Source organism: Staurois parvus, unplaced genomic scaffold, assembly GCF_062004578.1.
Source record: "Staurois parvus isolate SC_StPar_1 unplaced genomic scaffold, SC_StPar_1.0 ptg001795l, whole genome shotgun sequence".
Taxonomy (NCBI): Eukaryota; Metazoa; Chordata; class Amphibia; order Anura; family Ranidae; genus Staurois; species Staurois parvus.
This window is the reverse complement of record NW_028319591.1, coordinates 462,501-482,087: the sequence shown is the minus strand read 5'-3', so window position 1 is coordinate 482,087 and position 19,587 is coordinate 462,501. Positions and strand designations below refer to the sequence as shown.

The following is a 19,587-nucleotide window of genomic DNA, read 5'->3' as shown; positions in this document are numbered from 1 at the left end:
TTTTTTTTAACATATAAAAAAGTAATTTCAACATATATTTTTACATATATTTGTAAATGCATCCAAAAATGTAGATTTATATCTTTAAAGACATGCAGTATATTTGAAATGTATTTTTAAAAATATTTTTCATATAATTTGTAATAAAAATGCATTTAAACATACAGTGTATATATATATATATATATATATATATATATATATATATATATAGTGAAATGTATTTTGTAATATATTGAATACGGCCAAAAGTGCAGCATTTCAAATACAGTATATGTCAATATATTTGGGAAGAATATTTTTTAAATATATTTAAAATATATTTTTCTTCCATTTGTGGGGGGGGGGGGGTCTAACCCCTCTCCATGCTATCCAAAAACTGAAAAAAAAAAAGTTGTACCTTTTCTATATATTATTATTATTATTATTATTATTATAGGTAGCATCACATCTGGCATTTTTTTCCACTTCTGATTTATCATCAACAGCAAAATAGATATATAGAAAAGTAAAAGTGGTTGTTACATTGTTTGGTGTCCTGTAACTGTCTTGGTTTTCATGTGCTGTTTCATTTGGCTACAAAATAGAAATACTTGAATTTGCCTTTTTCAATTGGTTAATCAAGAATGACTGATATGTCTTGCTATAGATTCCCATTAGCGTTTCTGAAATGAGACCTCCAGGCTTCTCTGAATCTACAGGACAAAATAAATGTAAATCATTACTAAGACATTGGATACATTTTCAGATTTTAGGATTGTGCTAAGGCAGTGGTTCTCAACCTGTGGGTCGCGACCCCTTTGGGGGTCGAACGACCCTTTCACAGGGGTCCCCTAAGACCATCAGAAAACACATATTTCCGATGTGTAAAGAGCAGCTACTGTGTAGAAAGCAGCTACTGTGTTGAAAGCAGCTACTCTGTTAAAAGCAGCTACTGTGTTGAAAGCAGCAGTGTTGGAGGTAAAACGACACTCATGAATTATAATTACTGGGTAAATAATTTTATGGTTGGGGGTCACCACAACATGAGGAACTGTATTAAAGGGTCACGGCATTAGGAAGGTTGAGAATCACTGTGCTAAGGTTTTAAATGGAAACAATTTCCCTCTGTGTTCTATAATAAAGACGTCAACATGAAAACAACCTACGGCATGAAACAGTTAAAACAATCTGCTTAGTTCTCGTGGAAGTCCGACTATCCAACCATTCTTTGATGACACCTCATCGAACTTTATAAATACAGGGGATCTTATGTGAGGCCATATGTTTATATGTAGATTTCAGAAAATTTCTATCTGATCTTAAAAGATGATGGATGTTTATTGGTGGAAACCAATAAAGTAATTTGGACACAGGGGCGGACTGACCATTTGGAAACTCGGGCACTCCCCAAGGGCCCGGGGTCAGTAGGCGGCCCCATGAGATGCCCCTGGTACCTTTTTCATAGGCTTTTTTGAGTTTGGGCAAGGACACAGGGACCCCATGATCCCCTATTGCCTGGGGGCCCCATGAGTTGTCAGTCCACCCCTAATTGGACACTTTTATAGTTTGGCCATGGTGCATATTTTGCTCTAAAACAAATCTTTATTGATCCAGGTGCTTGTGAACAAAGCCCCTCTTGGACCTTCCCTTACTGATGCGTTTCACCCAGCAAATGGGCTTATCATAGAGAGGCTCCAGTGTAAAACCTTTGGGTCCAAGCTTACCCAGTTGGATGATGTCACTGCCATGAGTAGAGATGGGTCAGAACATCTTACTTACTTGTACTGTAGGAAAATCTACCCAATGGGCAATGGCGTCACTAGGGTTAATGACACCATGTTTTACTGCACCTGGTGACATGAGTAGAGATGGGTCAGAACATCTTACTTACTTGTACTGAAGGAAAATCTACCCAATAGGCAATGGCGTCACTAGGGTTAATGTCACCAGGTGCGGTAAAACATGGTGTCACCCCCATCTTCAATTATAATTACCCTCCTCTACACAACTATAATTCCCCTGCAGCCCCCCCCCCCCTTTAATTTTAATTCCTCTGCACCCCACAATCTCACATTGCATACCATTCCCCTGCACCCCCTTCCCCCAAGATGGTCTCTCTTCTCTCCCTCAGCCACCATCTGAGGGAGCATCCAGCTCTGGCTAGTAAACAACCACATGTTACCAAATCAACCAGGAAGTGTATGCTGCGTGATGACGTCACTACATCCAGGAGGAGGAGCGAGCTGGACTTGTCCTGCAATGGGCAGAGGGCGTGGACAGAGAACCGACCATTCATGTCCTTCCTCCTCAGAGGTCACCATCCCTACTTTGGTATAGTCACCTCATTCCAATCATAGCCCAGAAAGCTGGTGCTGCAGGGACACCTCGGAACTCCCTCCCCTCATAGGACAAGACAGGAAGTGAGGAAAAAGCTCCACATTGGGGACACACTGAGACAAAATATCCCCAGTGTGTTGTCTATTATTGTTGATGGTAGAATATACCTCACAATCTCACACTGCATACCATTCCCCTGCACCCCCTTCCCCCAGGATGGTCTCTCTTCTCTCCCTCAGCCGCCCTCATTCCATCCAGCTCTGTCCAGTAAACAACCGCCTGTTAACAGATTAACCAGGAAGTGTATGCTGTGTGATGATGTCACTACATCCAGGAGGAGGAGCAAGCTGGACTTGTCTTGCAATGGGCAGAGGGCGTGGACAGAGAACCTACCATTCATGTCCTTCCTCCTCAGAGGTCACCGTCTCTACTTTGGTATAGTCACCTCATTCCAATCATAGCCCAGAAAGCTGGTGCTGCAGGGACACCTCGGAAATCCCTCCCCTCACAGGGCAGGACAGGAAGTGAGGAAAAATCTCCACATTGGGGACACACTGAGACAAAATCTCCCCAGTGTGCTGTCTATTATTGGTGATGGTAGGAGTTGTGGACAATGTATTTGATGGGAGACACATGCTGGACAGGACTCTGGGCCCCTCACACACATACAGTATATACATACAAGGGTATATATATATATATATATATATATATATATATACATATAAATATATATATATATATATATATATATATATTTATTTATTCATTTTTTAAATCTATTCTTCAGATTTTTTTTACATATAATAAAGTAATTTTAACATATATGCTTACATATATTTGTAAATGCATTCCAAAAATGTAGATTAAACGTATTTTTAAAGACATACAATATATTTGAAAATGTATTTTAAAAAATATTTTTCATATACTTTGTAATAAAAATGCATTTCAACATGCAGTGTATATATATATATATATATATATATATATATATATATTTATTTATTTATTGAAATATATTGTGAAATATATTGAATACGGCCAAAACTGTAGTGTTTCAAATATATGTCAATATATTTGGGAAGAATATTTTTAAAATATATTTAAAATATATTTTTCTTCCATGTGGGTACATTGGTGGACAGTGCAGAAGGACTATATATATATATATATATATATATATATATATATATATTTATTATTATACAGGATTTATATAGCGCCAACGGTTTGCTCAGCGCTGTACATTATAGTGGGAGACAATACAGCAACAATACAGTTCATATATATATATATATATATATATATACCTACTGGCGGGTGTCCCCCGGGTGTGGTCTACACCCCCATAACGACGCCAATGCCAATGGGGTAAAGACAGAAATAACAAGCTGACAGATTAACATTTCCCCACTCAAAAAAAAAAAAACTGTAATTTGCTGCTTGGCTTCACTGTAAACTATAAACCTCCCGTTCTGTTGGAGACACAGTTTCTATGAGCAACAAAGAGCAGGTTCATTACTTGTACAGCCCAATGCTACAGAAAACAGAATGGAATTGTGCCTGTTACTAGCACAGCTTGACAGTAAATTCAGCAGAATATAAATGCACAGTCCCCTGTGCAGTCTGACAATACATTGTATAGTATAGTGCTTGTGTCTTGCATGACAAAACACACACAGGACAATGGACCCAATATTTCCACAACTTTATACCACATGGAAGGAGTGAAATGTGATATTGCATACAGTGCAGTGGAGATATACTGGCCTTTCTCAATCAGCGATCCTTCAGAGGTTGCTGGAGGTTTCTTGAGTAATTAGCAGTGATGGATTGGTCTCCTTTCATAGTACTGGCACTAATGTCACTTAGTATAGTATGTGGGACTATTTTAGAATTCTTCTTTTGTCTCTCAGGTAACAAACATGGAAGAAAAATATATTTTAAATTTTTAAATATATAAATATATTTTAAAAATATATTTTACATATATATTATATGTAAAAATGAAATATGTAATATAATATTATATATATATATTACAATTTTGGCCATATTCAATATATTTAAAAAAAATATATATATATATATATGTGTATGTATATATATATATATATGTATATATGTATATGTGTGTATATATATATATATATATATATATATATATATATATATATATATATATATATATGTGTGTGTGTATATATATATATATGTATATGTATATATATATGTATGTATACATATATATATACATATACCGTACATATATGTATATATATATATATATATATATATGTGTAAATATATATATACAGTGGGGTAAAAAAGTATTTAGTCACCACCAATTGTGCAAGTTCTCCCATTTAAAAAGATGAGAGAGGCCTGTAATTGGCATCATAGGGAGACCTCAACTATGAGAGACAAAATGAGAAAACAAATCCAGACAATCACATTGGCTGATTTGGAAAGAATTTATTTGCAAATTATGGTGGAAAATAAGTATTTGGTCAATATCAAAAGTTCATCTTAATACTTTGCTATATATCCTTTGTTGGCAATGACAGAGGTCAAACGTTTCCTGTAAGTCTTCACAAGGTTGGCACACACTGTTGCTGGTATGTTGGCCCATCCTCCATGCAGATCTCCTCTAGAGCAGTGATGTTTTGGGGCTGTCGCTGGGCAACACGGACTTTCAACTCCCTCCAAAGGTTTTCTATAGGGTTGAGATCTGGAGACTGGCTAGGCCACTCCAGGACCTTGAAATGCTTCTTACGAAGCCACTCCTTCGTGGCCCGGGCAGTATGTTTGGGATCATTGTCATGTTGGAAGACCCAGCCACGTTTCATCTGCAATGCCCTTGCTGATGGAAGGAGTTTTGCACTCAAAATATCACGATACATGGCCCCATTCATTCTGTCCTGTACATGGATCAGTCGTCCTGGTCCCTTTGCGGAGAAACAGCCCCAAAGCATGATGTTGCCACCCCCATGCTTCACAGTAGGTATGGTGTTCTTTGGATGCAACTCAGCATTCTCTCTCCTCCAAACATGACGAGTTGTGTTTCTACCAAACAGTTCTATTTTGGTTTCATCTGACCATATGACATTCTCCCAATCCTCTTCTGGATCATCCAAATGCTCTCTAGCAAACTTCAGACGGGCCCGGACATGTACTGGCTTAAGCAGGGGGACACGTCTGGCACTGCAGGATCTGAGTCCCTGGCGGCGTAGTGTGTTACTGATGGTAGCCTTTGTTACGTTGGTCCCAGCTCTCTGCAGGTCATTCACTAGGTCCCCCCGTGTGGTCCTGGGATTTTTGCTCACCGTTCTTGTGATCATTTTGATCCCACGGGGTGAGATCTTGCGTGGAGCCCCAGATCGAGGGAGATTATCAGCGGTCTTGTATGTCTTCCATTTTCTAATTATTGCTCCCACAGTTGATTTGTTCACACCAATTTGCTTGCCTATTGTAGATTCAGTCTTCCCAGCCTGGTGCAGGTCTACAATTTTGTTTCTGGTGTCCTTCGACAGCTCTTTGGTCTTCACCATAGTGGAGTTTGGAGTGTGACTGTTTGAGGTTGTGGACAGGTGTCTTTTATGCTGATAACAAGTTCAAACAGGTGCCATTGATACAGGTAATGAGTGCAGGACAGAGGAGCCTCTTAACCTCCCTGGCGGTATTCCCGAGTGTAGCTCGGGGTAACATTTCAGTACCAAAAGCGGTAACCCCGAGCTACACTCGGGAATACCATGCGGCACTGCTCCGGCATGTGTTCTTCACTTACCTTACCCTGCGCTCCCACGATGTGTCCCCTGCAGCGTCCCCGGCCATTTCCTCCGGCCGATGCCGGCATCCGGCTTCTGTGTCCTGTCCCTGTGACGTCGGGACGTACGGGCGCCGCCGCCGGCGGCGGGAAATTTAAAAATTTTAAAAAATTTAATTTTTTTTTTTTTTTACATTTTACATAGTAAAACATTGCTGTCTCAACCAATTTCACATACATTTTGTCCCGAGTGCTTTGTCCGGCGCCCTGCCTGCATTTTGTCTGTTCTTTCTGCCTGGAAACTGAGAAACGTCCATGGCGTCCAAAAAGTGTCCCTTTAGGTCAAAAGCGGTTTAGATCAGCTAGAGAACAGCGATAGTAAATCAGAACCACTTGCAGAATTGAGTGATAATGATTCGTGGGGGAAATTCATCATCAGACACTGAAAACGATTTTGCGACTGAGCTCAGCGATGTGCGAACTTGGCGCTATATTTCACATTTCAGTGTTTTTGGTTTGATTATATTATTGAATTAAATTTTTTATTATTTTTATGATTATTTATTAAATTATAATTTACGATTTTGTGTTTCAAATTTTATCATACCCGGAATGTTTAATAGACTCTTGTTCAGACAGATTTCAGTGAGTTTTTCCTAAAAATTACAGCCTACAATAAAAAAAATACATATTTCCATGCAAAAAAATGGTACCGCTTTCAGCACTAAAAATCTGAAATAATCATACTGCCAGGGAGGTTAAAGAAGAAGGTACAGGTCTGTGAGAGCCAGAAATCTTGCTTGTTTGTTGGTGACCAAATACTTATTTTCCACCATAATTTGCAAATAAATTCTTTCCAGATCAGCCAATGTGATTGTCTGGATTTGTTTTCTCATTTTGTCTCTCATAGTTGAGGTCTACCTATGATGCCAATTACAGGCCTCTCTCATCTTTTTTGGGAGAACTTGCACAATAGGTGGCTGACTAAATACTTTTTTGCCCCACAGTATATATGTAGATATATATATATATATATATATATATATATATATATACTGCATGTTTTTTATATATTACAAAATATATGAAAATATTTTTTTAAATATATTTTTTTTAAATATAGTCTTCAGATTTTTTTTAACATATAAAAAAGTAATTTTAACATTGTAGTATTTCAAATATATGTCAATATATTTGGGGAGAATATTTTTAAAATATATTTCAACTATATTTTTCTTCCATATGGGCCTGTACGTTTCTATTGCAGTCTGGACCACCAGTGGAAAAAAAAAACAACACACAACAAACAACAACACCTCCTGTGCGCTGTGGCCCAGAGCAAGGGTGGATAGATGGACATGGAACTTGAAGAAATTGGGAAGCCCGACCAATACTGTAAAGCGAATCTACTGATCAAAAATATAAATATGGTTAATCCAAAGCGTTATTCAGGGTAACCATTTTAACACAGTACCCTAGGCTGGTTTAAATAATTTACAACAAAACGAAAGGAGGTCTCCAACTCTTTGAAGAATGGTCCAAGGTTCATTCGTAAATACAATACCTAAACAATTACACACAAAAACCTGTCCTATAAGACTTCTAAAGACCCAACCTTAACTTTATAAACACAAACATATTAACTAACAAAAAAATAAACTCACAAAAAAAGAAAAAACTAATAAAAATATGCATGAAAGAGCTGTGTCCATATCCAAATCTTTCCCACATAATAAAAAGTATCATGATATACAAAAACTCATTAAAAAACACATTCCTTTAATAACCATTCCCATTGTCATGGGTTCAAGACAAGTGTTATAAAAATAGATAAAGGTCCTTCCCAATACAATGGCCACACAGTAGTTGATATAGATGCATGGCAAAGAAATGTAACAAGCAAACATAAGATAAATACCTTGTATGCACCGGTTTCACTATATGATCCATTTCTTTTTTATTTGGTTAGTATATTGGTATTTATAAAGCTAAGATTGGGTAGGAAGGTAATGTAGAAGGGTCCGGGGAGATCTGATATAGTGAATGCAGGGTCCGGGGAGATCTGATATAGTGAATGCGGGGTCCGGGGAGATCTGATATAGTGAATGCGGGGTCCGGGGAGATCTGATATAGTGAATGCGGGGTCCGGGGAGATCTGATATAGTGAATGCGGGGTCCGGGGAGATCTGATATAGTGAATGCAGGGTCCGGGGAGAACTGATATAGTGAATGCAGGGTCCGGGGAGATCTGATATAGTGAATGCAGGGTCCGGGGAGACCGGATATAGTGAATGCAGGGTCCTGGGAGACCAGATATAGTGAATTCAGGGTCCGAGGAGACCGGATATAGTGAATGCGGGGTCCGAGGAGAGCGGATATAGCGAATGCAGGGTCCGGGGAGACCGGATATAGTGAATGCAGGGTCCGAGGAGACCAGATATAGTGAATGCAGAGTCCGGGGAGACGGGATATAGTGAATGCAGGGTCCGGGGAGACCAGATATAGTGAATGCAGGATCCGGGGAGAGTGGATATAGTGAATGCAGGGTCCGGGGAGACCAGTTATAGTGAATGCAGGGTACGGGGAGACCAGATATAATGAATGCAGGGTCCAGGGAGACCAGATATAGTGAATGCAGGGTCCAGGGAGACAAGATATAGTGAATGCAGGGTCCAGGGAGACCAGATATAGTGAATGCGGGGTCCGGGGAGACCAGATATAGTGAATGCAGGGTCCAGGGAGACCAGATATAGTGAATGCGGGGTCCGGGGAGACCAGATATAGTGAATGCAGGGTCCAGGGAGACCGGATATAGTGAATGCAGGGTCCGGGGAGACCGGATATAGTGAATGCAGGGTCCGGGGAGACCAGATATAGTGAATGCGGGGTCCAGGGAGACCGGATATAGTGAATGCAGGGTCCGGGGAGACTGGATATAGAGAATGCGGGGTCCGGGGAGACCGGATATAGTGAATGCAGGGTCCGGGGAGACCGGATATAGTGACAGCAGGGTCCGGGGAGACTGGATATAGTGAATGCAGGGTCCAGGGAGACTGGATATAGTGAATGCAGGGTCATGGGTTTAGGAACACTTTAAGTTTGCTTAAGTTGTTTTTATACTTTTGGGGAAAAATAATCAGTTTATTGGAAAATTCTGTACTCCGAGCCAGCTGAATGGACTGATTGGGTTTTATTCATGAATGTGCTCCAAGCATTTATATCAATTACATAAATTAACCTACTAAAGGAGAGATTTTTCCTGATATATTTGCTGATATTAAAAAAGTTTTAAAGGTATCTTCAATGTAATACCCAATCATATGTATGGAAAATAAAAATGTATTAAATAATACTTATTTGCAGATGTATGGATGGGTAAAGTAAACACAACATCTTTGGGCAAGGAAATGTTCTGCTTCTTCAGTAATTCGGCAGCATTAAATTATGAAGTTGGTTAAGTTTGCTTTTTAAATTTAATTTACATTTTTTTTTTCTGTACTCCAAGCCAACTGAATGGAATGATTGGGTTTAATGAAATAAAGCATTCCATCCCTTTCTTTTTATATTATCTACATAAAATAACCAACTAAAGGAAATATTTTTCCTGATGTATTTGCTGATATTAAAAGAGTATCTTCAATGTAATACCAAATCATGGGAAACAAAAAAAAATAAATTAAATATTAGTTATTTGCAGATGTATGGATGGGTAAAGTATACGCAACATCCTTGGGTAAGGAAATGTTCTACTCCTTTAGTAATTCAACTGCATTAAATTGCTAGTTGTGTTTTGTTGTTTTTAACAATTTTTACATTTTTAAGGAAAAAAAAGTTGTTGTTTTTTAATTCCCTATTTTAATCCAACTGAATTAAATGTTTGGGTTCTATTTCATTAACGCATTAAATCAATAAGTTAGTTAAGTTGTTTTTACAATTTATAATGAAAAAAAAGCATTTTTTTTTGGAAAATTCCCAACTCCAAGCCAACTGAATAGAATGATTGGGTTTAATTCATTAAAGCACTCCAACCTTTTATATAAACTAAATAAATTAACCTACTAAATAAAACATTTTCCTTATATATTTGTTGATATTGGGCCATTTTGGAAGAGTGAACCTAATATATTTGAATTGAGCATACAAGAATCATTTACATTATTGTGGTGTATTGTGTAATGTATCTTCAGAGAGATGAGTTTGACTTTTTTTGTTAATTTATTTAAATGTGTTAATTTTGCTAATAAATTTTGAAAAAAATGATAAAATAACAAAATGTACCCATTAAAAAAACTGTACAGGTGACACTAAAATAATGATCCAGCATGATCCAACACAATTGTGATTTTTTTAGAGAATTTATAAATTAAAGAACTAGAGAACTTATTTTTCTTTGAATAATGGGCCCTCTCGCTCCCTTTGTCCTTTTTTAAATGAAACCTTTTTCTATAATTGCTATATTTAGAAAACGGCTATTTATATATATTTTCTTGTGTTATGGCTTAACTAATATGAATTGCGCTGTTTCCATGAAATGTACCGAAAAAAAAAACCCAGATTATAATAAGCAGTATTTATAAAGCAATAAAAAAATAATCCTTTTAATGTAATGCCCGATTTATATTTTTATTTTTTTTGTCATGACAAAAATGATTCCAAGAAAGTAGAGAAAGGTTTGATTCTGGGAAAACATAGTCCTGTAAAGTACACCAAAGATGAAATATTGATAGACAAAGTCGGTGAATCAGCTAAAGAGTTAAGTCCGACACGCAGGAATGAAGACATCTTGTACCTCTCTAGTGAGTCACAGTCCCGTCATTGAAGACATTTTATCTTTAAGACGGTTATTAATAGTTTGTACATCACACACGGGATGCTGTACATACAGTTGTGTTCAAAATAATAGCAGTGTGTTGAAAAACGTGAATAAAGCTCAAAACCCTTCTAATAGCTTTTATTTCCATCCACACAAATGCATTGGGAACACGACACATTCTATTCCAAATCACAACATGAAGAAAAATACATCAAATTTGTGTTGTTCCTCTAAAAAAATTGAAGAAAAGTGAATATTAGACGGTTCAAAAAATCGCAGTGTTTGTATTCTTCTTTACAAACTCAAACATTCACTATATAAACTGAGAAATGTTTGAAGATTTTGCTTTCCTTTGAATCACTTCATGAATATTTGGTTGTAGTCGCACTGTTTCTGAGAACTGCTGTACATCTGTGTTGCATGGAGTCACCCAACTTCTGGCCCCTGTGATCAGGTATTCCAGCCCAGGATGATTGGACTACATTCCACAGTTCTTCTCTATTTCTTGGTTTTGCCTCAGAAACGGCATTTTTGATGTCACCCCACAAGTTTTCTATTGGATGAAGATCCGGGGATTGGACTGGCCACTCCATAACGTCAATCTTGTTGGTCTGGAACCAAGATGTTGCACGTTTACTGGTGTGTTTGGGGTCGTTGTCTTGTTGGAACACCCATTTCAAGGGCATTTCCTCTTCAGCATAAGGCAGCATGACCTCTTCAAGTATTCTGATGTATTCAAACTGATCCATGATCCCTGGTATGCGATAAATAGGCCCAACACCGTAGTATGAGAAACATCCCCATATCATGATGCTTGCACCACCATGCTTCACTGTCTTCACAGTGTACTGTGACTTGAATTCAGTATTTGGGGGTCGTCTGACAAACTGTCTCCGCCCACTAGACCCAAAAAGAACAATCTTACTTTCATCAGTCCACAAAATGTTGCGCCATTTCTCTTTAGGCCGGTCAATGTGCTCTTTGGCAGATTGTAACCTCTTCAGCACACGTCTTTTTTCCAACAGTGGGACTTTGCGGGGACTTCTTGCAGATAGCTTGGCTTCACATAGGCGTCTTCTAATTGTAACAGTCCTCACAGGGAACGTCACACCTTCTTTCATCTTCCTGGAGCTGATTGTTGGCTGAGTCCGCGCCATTTTGGCTATTCTTCTATCCATTCCAATGGTAGTTTCTCGCTTTCTTCCACGTCTTTCAGGTTTTGGTTGCCATTTTAAAGCATTTGCGATCATTTTAGCTGAGCAGCCGATCATTTTCTGCACTTCTTTATATGTTTTCCCCTCTCCAATCAACTTTTTAATCAAGGTACGCAGTTCTTCTGAACAATGTCTGGAACGACCCATTTTCCTCAGAATTTCAGAGAGAAATGCACTGTAACCAGCATGTACAACATTTGCTGCCTTCCTTCCTTAAATAAGGGCAATAATTGCCACCTGTTTTTCAAAGAATGAATGACCTCACTAATAGAACTCCACACTGCTATTATATTGAACACGCCCCTTTCAATGAGTGATTCAATGACACAGAATCAGCAGCATGCATGTCATGACTGTTGGGTCTGTTGGATTTCTATTACTCTACTACACCTGCTAGGAAATTATTTGCCATGTAGAAATATCATTTCCACTAAAAACAGTGATTGATCCGGTTAGTGATGTCTGACTGCTATTATTTTGAACACAACTGTATGTAGAGAACAGACTTCCTGTAAACTAAAGGGTTAAATGTATTTAGGGCTAAAGATCTATCAAAATGATCTTACCGGACAGTCTTTGTATCGGACATTATGTATTTTTATGTGTACACAAAACTAAAGTTTTTCTAATGCAATCATAACATATTTTTAAAATGTGCTTTGGGGCGATTACCTTTAACCCTTTTTTATATATTTTTTATATTAAATTCCCGTGCAAAGTCTAGTAATCTATGCCAATTAATTAATTCATTGATGTAAAGGGGCTTTCATTGGGACTCTGATGTAATGGGGAGCTTTGGTGGGGACTCCGATTTAAAGGGGCTTTCACTGGTCTAAATGGAGAGTTTTCATTTTGCTAAAAGTTTAGCAACAAATTGTGAGAATTTAATTAAATTTTGCGATTTGGGGAAATAAAATGTAAACTTCCATCTCTCAGCCTTGACTATTTTATCCCTTGTGCTGTTAGCATTAGTATATAAATAGGAATGTATATCATAGTCATTTGTTTTAAACTATTTTTTTTTTACATTTCTTCAGTCACTTCCTGGTTTCTGGCCTAGGCAAATGATGTCATATATCCCAGGAGTCTTCAGGAGGGGGGGGGGGGAATCCACATATAAAGCAAAAAAACCCTCTAAAGAAAATAAATCGATTTTTTAAAGCAAATTTTAAAATCAATCCTCTCATTCCTAAAGAAATATACTATATACCAGGGGCGGACTGACAACTCATGGGGCCCCCGGGCAATAGAGGATCATGGGGCCCCCGTGTCCTCGCCCACACCCAAAAAAGCCTATGAAAAAAACAATGAAAGGTACCAGGGGCATCTCATGGGGCCCCCCACTGACCCCGGTCCCTCGGGCAGTGCTCGAGTGCTCGAATGGTCAGTCCGCCCCTGCTATATTCTACCAAAGTATTAGTTCTTTTTTCCAGCTACACATTTTCAAACTTCAGGTAAAATGGTAAGTTGTTTTATTGCTGTCTGTATTTATTTTGGGCAGCTATGTGGAATTGATAGAAAATTGCATCTACAGGGGCACAAAAATCCCCAAAACAACCCCACCTGACAAAGATTCTTTTCCTAATTTAAGAATAAACCTGGATTGAACTTTTAATGTAATCAAAAGTATATTAATTTAATTCTAAATGTATAATAATAAACTATATCCATAATTTATTATAACTTATTAATACGTAATATAAATACAATTTATATTATTTTATATAATTAAATTAATTTAATACATAAGACACAGAATCTTTTCCTGCTGTAAGACTAACAAAGTTAAATTGGAATTAATTTTTATTTTAATGTATATTAATTTAATTATAAATATATAGTAATACGTTATGTTAATAGTTTATTAATAAATTCTATTAATAAAATTTATATAATTACATGAAAATATTTTATTATTTAAGACACAGATTATTTTCCTACATTAAGACTAAAAAAGGTTACATTGGAATTAACTTTTAATATAATTACATGTATATTAATTTAATTATAAATATATAGTAATACGTTATGTTAATAGTTTATTAATACATTCTATTGATAAAATGTATATAATAAATGAAAAAATATTTATTATTTAAGACACAGATTATTTTCCTACATTAAGACTAAAAAAAGGTTACATTGGAATTAACTTTTAATATAATGACATCTCATGGTGGGGGTTGGGGAAAGACCTGGCAACCTACCCTCTATAATAATTGCTAAGAGAATTCATGTAAAAAGTGACGGTCCATGCAAGGGTCGGATACGACTGAATGGATAGATAGATAGAGATAATGACATGTATATTAATTTAATTATAAATATATAGTAATACATTATGTTATTAGTTTAATAATAATTTCTATTGATAAAATTTATATAATTACATGAAAATAATTTATTATTTAAGATACAGATTTTTTTCCTACTTTAAGACTAAAAAAAGGTTAAATTGGTATTAACTTTTAATATAATGGCATGTATATTAATTTAATTATAAATATAAAGTAATACATTATGTTAATAGTTTATTAATACATTCTATTGATAAAATGTACTGTATATAATTACATGAAAATAATTTATTATTTAAAACACAGGTTATTTTCCTACTTTAAGACTATAAAAAAGGTTACATTGGAATTAACTTTTAATATAATGACATGTATATTAATTTAATTATCAATATAAAGTAATACATTATGTTAATAATTTATTAATAAATATATATTTATAAAATGTATATAATTACGTTAAAATTATTTATTATTTAAGACACAGATTATTTTCCTACATTAAGACTATAAAAAAGGTTACATTGGAATTAACTTTTAATATAATGACATGTATATTAATTTATTAAAAATATATAGTAATACATTATGTTAATAGTTTATTAATTAATTCTATTGATAAAATGTATATAATTACATGAAAATAATTTATTATTTAAGACGCAGATTATTTTCCTACTTTTAGACTAAAAAAAGGTTAAATTGGAATTAACTTTTAGTGCTCAGGCTGTGTGGAGCCAATGCTTTGTTTATATTTTTGGGTGTTCCGTACACATGTACCTTGAGAAGAAGGCAGAGGGTCAAGGTGAGTAATGCCCAGCCTGACTCAGACCCCTTTTTCTTGGTATTTTATACAGATGGATGATGCCAACATTGTACTCCATTCATACAGGCTGGTACAGACTGACTGTTCAAGCTGCAAAGAAAAAAAAAAAAAAGCAAAAAGCACATTGTTAAATTTAGAATCTGGAGGTACATTGTCTACCTTTTTAGCAACATCTTAATTTTAATGAAAGTACATTTTACCTAAAATACATTAAACTCCATTTCTTAGTAAATCTTTCATCCTGCTTAAAATATATATGAATGCTTTATTTGTTAGGCGCAACGCACACAGCCAGAGCATTTCGGGGGACAGGACCCTCTTCTTCAGGGCTTGGGCAATACCAGGATAAAATGATATATTATTATTATTATTATTATTATTATTATACAGGATTTATATTATTATTATTATACAGGATTTATATTATTATTATTATTATTATTTTTATTATAATATAGGATTTATATTATTATTATTATACAGGATTTATATTATTATTATACAGGATTTATATTATTATTATGCAGGATTTATATTATTATTATTATTATTATTATACAGGATTTATATTATTATTATTATTATTTTTATTATAATATAGGATTTATATTATTATTATTATACAGGATGTATATTATTATTATTATACAGGATTTATATTATTATTATACAGGATTTATATAGCACCAACAGTTTACTCAGCGCTTTACAATATAACGGGAGACAATACAGTAACAATACAGTTCAATACAAGAGGGTTAGGAGGGCCCTGATCCTTGGAGCTTACAATCTAAGAGGGAGGGGCTAGTGGTACAAAAGGTAGTAACTGTGGGGGATGGACTGGTAGGAGGAATAGAAGATTCCATTATTAGCTGACGGCAGGATAGGCTTCCCTGAAGTGATAGGTTTTCAGAGATCACCTAAAAGTGAGCAGAGTAGACGATAGTCTGATAGATTGGGGTAGAGAGTTCCAGAGGATGGGGGAGGCTCTGGAGAAGTGCTGGAGATGAGCAAATAGAGATCTTAATGCATACAAAACTAGTATTACCTTTTCGTGGAGTGGGTCCTGTGTCACCCCGTGCGGTAGGTGTCACCCCCCCCCCGCACCTGCCTAGAGACACCGCTGATTCATTCTATAAAAGAAGAAAGGTATGCCTAAGAGCTGCTACTGCCAGATTTCTGCTCCTACCTTTATGAACCATCACACGCTCTTCTGCGCACCCCTCTGAAACTACCTTCCATTTGTTAATAAGGGGTCAAAGAATTTTGTGACTTTCGAGCACAGCATCACCCTCCCCCACAATGCCCTTGCCCAGCTGATGTGTAGGTGCAGGGGTGGACTGACAATCATGGGGCCCCCGGGCAATAGGGGATCATGGGGCCCCTGTGTCCTTGCACAAACTCAAAAAAGCCTATGAAAAAGGTACCAGGGGCATCTCATGGGGTCCCCTACTGACCCCGGGCCCTCGGGCAGTGCCAGAGTTTCCAAATGGTCAGTCCGCCCCTGTGTAGGTGTGATTCCTCCAAACGCCTTGACTTCATCTGATACCTTTTGTTCAATAAACACATAATTTTGATTTTTTTTTTGTGTCTTGAACCTTCATAGTAGGTGCTCCTCAATACCCAACCCTGAGTCTTGCCCGGGTGAGAACGATCGTATTGGCCACCCTGGTGCTCTCGTTGGATGGTTAGTTGGAAGGCGGGCAGATCATAGTCGCCAAGTCCGGGCATTCCAGGGCCCCGGGAACTAAAAGTGAAACCAGGATCAGAGGCGTGCAAAGAAGAAGCCAATCTAGTCTACGAAGGTAAGTTCAAAATTTGTGTTGTACCGACTTTTTTTAGGCAGGACTTGAAGATTAAAATTAATGAATTGATTGGAAACCATTGAAAATCATAATTGTGACACATTTATCGATGGGAGATACAATAACATGCATGCTACTATCAAAGCTAGTCTTCCCTGAGGGTATCGTGGCCCTCAACGTGAGTGCCACCAAGGAAGACCCTCAAGACCATGTGGGCCCAATGCAAAACTTGAAGAAAAGAAGTGATTGGTCGAAAGACAGAGCAAAATCCAATTCGAGATGTTTATATTGGGGCGGACTGACAACTCATGGGGCCCCCGGGCAATAGGGGATCATGGGGCCCCTGTGTCCCTGACCAAACTCAAAAAAGCCTATGAAAAGGTACCAGGGGCATCTCATGGGGCCCCCTGCTGACCCCGGGCCCTTGGGCAGTTGCAGAGTGCTCAAAGGGTCAGTCCGCCCCTGGTTTATATATGAAAAATCAGCCAGCACTTTGAAAACCGTACAGCAGCAAAATGCACTAAAAAGGAACCCGAGACCTTCAAAATAGCATATGTGATAGAGGAGTGCAGCGCTATAAATTCAACCAATATAAAGCCAAAGATAAAATTTACATCAAGCGCCTGTGAATCCAAAAATGATATAGGATAAAATTATGGATACGGTAGTACGCATAAAATAAACTTATGTGCGATCAAATAAATAAATAAATAAAAGGATGAATATTAATAAATAATTAATAAAATTAAATATATAAAATAAAAAATGGCCACTATGGGTGCAAATTGTCCTTAAGTGTGGAATAAATCCTGTGCTTATAACGAGGAATTCTGTATTCCAATAAAGATATATCTCATGTGACCGATAATTCGGTGAAGTGCAGGAAGGTGGTAAAAATGCACACTCACCAGATGCGCATTTAAAATATGCATCATATATGATGAAATCTGCCAGAGGTCCCCTTTAAGGTGGAATGGATGTACAGCCTGGTAAGGATATAATGTACCCTCTGTATTGATGTCTGTGAGGGTGGGAGAGGGAGGGGTTGAATTGTAGGAATTGTTTATTTATTTATTTTTTTTGTGGGCGGGAAGGGGTTGGGATAAGAAAATGTAGGTATGCAATGCTTGATGAAGTGTATAATCTTTTAATAAAATAAATGATTAATAAAATTGATTTGACTAAAAAAAAAAGTCAACAGTTTTAGCCGTATAAATAATTAATGAAGAGGTATAATAATATTCCCTGTATATTAATGTCTGTGAGGGTGGGAGTGGGTGGGGTTGAATTGTGGGAATTTTTTTTTTTTTTTTTTGTGGGTGGGAAGGGGTTGGGATAACAAAATGTAGGTATGCAATGCTCGATGTAGTGTATAATCTTTTAATGAAAGAAATGATTAATAAAATTGATTTGACTTAAAAAAAAAAGTCAACCGTTTTGGTTCCTCCATTTTAAATTGCAAATCCAGAGAAAACTTTTCATTTTTAATAAACTGGGGAAGGGTTAGAGCCTCTGTCAAGTCTTTTCTGCTGTCTGCCCCTCTCTTGGGAGATTTCCCTTCATGTCCTTCATGGTCACCAGGACAGGAATTCAGGTAAAATATGCCCATTGGGGTTTTTCTTTGTTTTGTGATGCCCTGCGTGGCGAGTCTCGTATTTACCTTTTTTTTGTGTTTTTTTGGTGGAAACATTTTTTTCTACAAAAAACCCAATTTAAAAAAAATCACCATTGGGGTTTATAGGCAGCAATAAAACATTTTTTTAAATATACAGTATATTTTTTGCATATTATGTAATTTAGTATTCACACTTTTATAGTTATTTTTATTACATTTTACACATTATATATTATAACGTTCCCACTTCTAAAGACTTCATTATTAATAGTAGTATTTAATTATTATAATTATTAAATAAAGTTATAGCATTGTAGAAATGTTAATATGATGATTTTAGAATTACAATATTATGGGTACGATTATTATGATGTGATTATCATCAATCCAGTATTCTTTATTATTTATTTCAGGTACTTATATATCGCCGTCAATTTACACAGCACTTTACATATATATTGTACATTCACATCAGTCCCTAACCCTCAAGGGGTGTACAATCTAAGGTCCCTAACTCACATTCATACATACACATACTAGGGACAATTTAGACAGGAGACAATTCACCTACCAGCATGTCTTTGGAGTGTGGGAGGAAACTGGAGTACCGAGAGGAAACCCACGCAGGCACAGAGAGAACATGCAAACTCCAGGCAGGAGGTGCCATGGCTGGGATTCGAACCAACGACCTGAGTACTGCCAGGCGGAAGTGCTAACCATTTAGCCACTGTGCTGCCCATAATCACTGCTTTATCACTTTTAGAATGCCCTGTTGGTTTTCAAATTTAATATCAGAACTTTTGTTGTGCATAATTTATTTATTATTTTATTTATTTATTATTACTATATTTTATTATTAATAATAATAATAGTAATAATAATAATTATTATTATTATAGAAGTGTGAATACTAAAATATATAATATGCA

At 36.5% G+C, this 19,587-nt stretch overlaps 1 long non-coding RNA gene across 1 annotated transcript in view; it reads right to left on the bottom strand.

The window, feature by feature from the left end:
• Positions 1-220: 220 nt before the first annotated feature.
• Positions 221-19,587, bottom strand: part of LOC149434250 (uncharacterized) — a 73,584-nt gene continuing 54,217 nt past the window's right edge. The window contains exons 3-4 of the long non-coding RNA XR_016308782.1: positions 15,193-15,328; positions 221-695 (exon numbers count right to left, since the gene is read on the bottom strand). This is a non-coding gene — a long non-coding RNA (uncharacterized LOC149434250). The remainder of the gene's footprint in view (positions 696-15,192; positions 15,329-19,587) is intronic.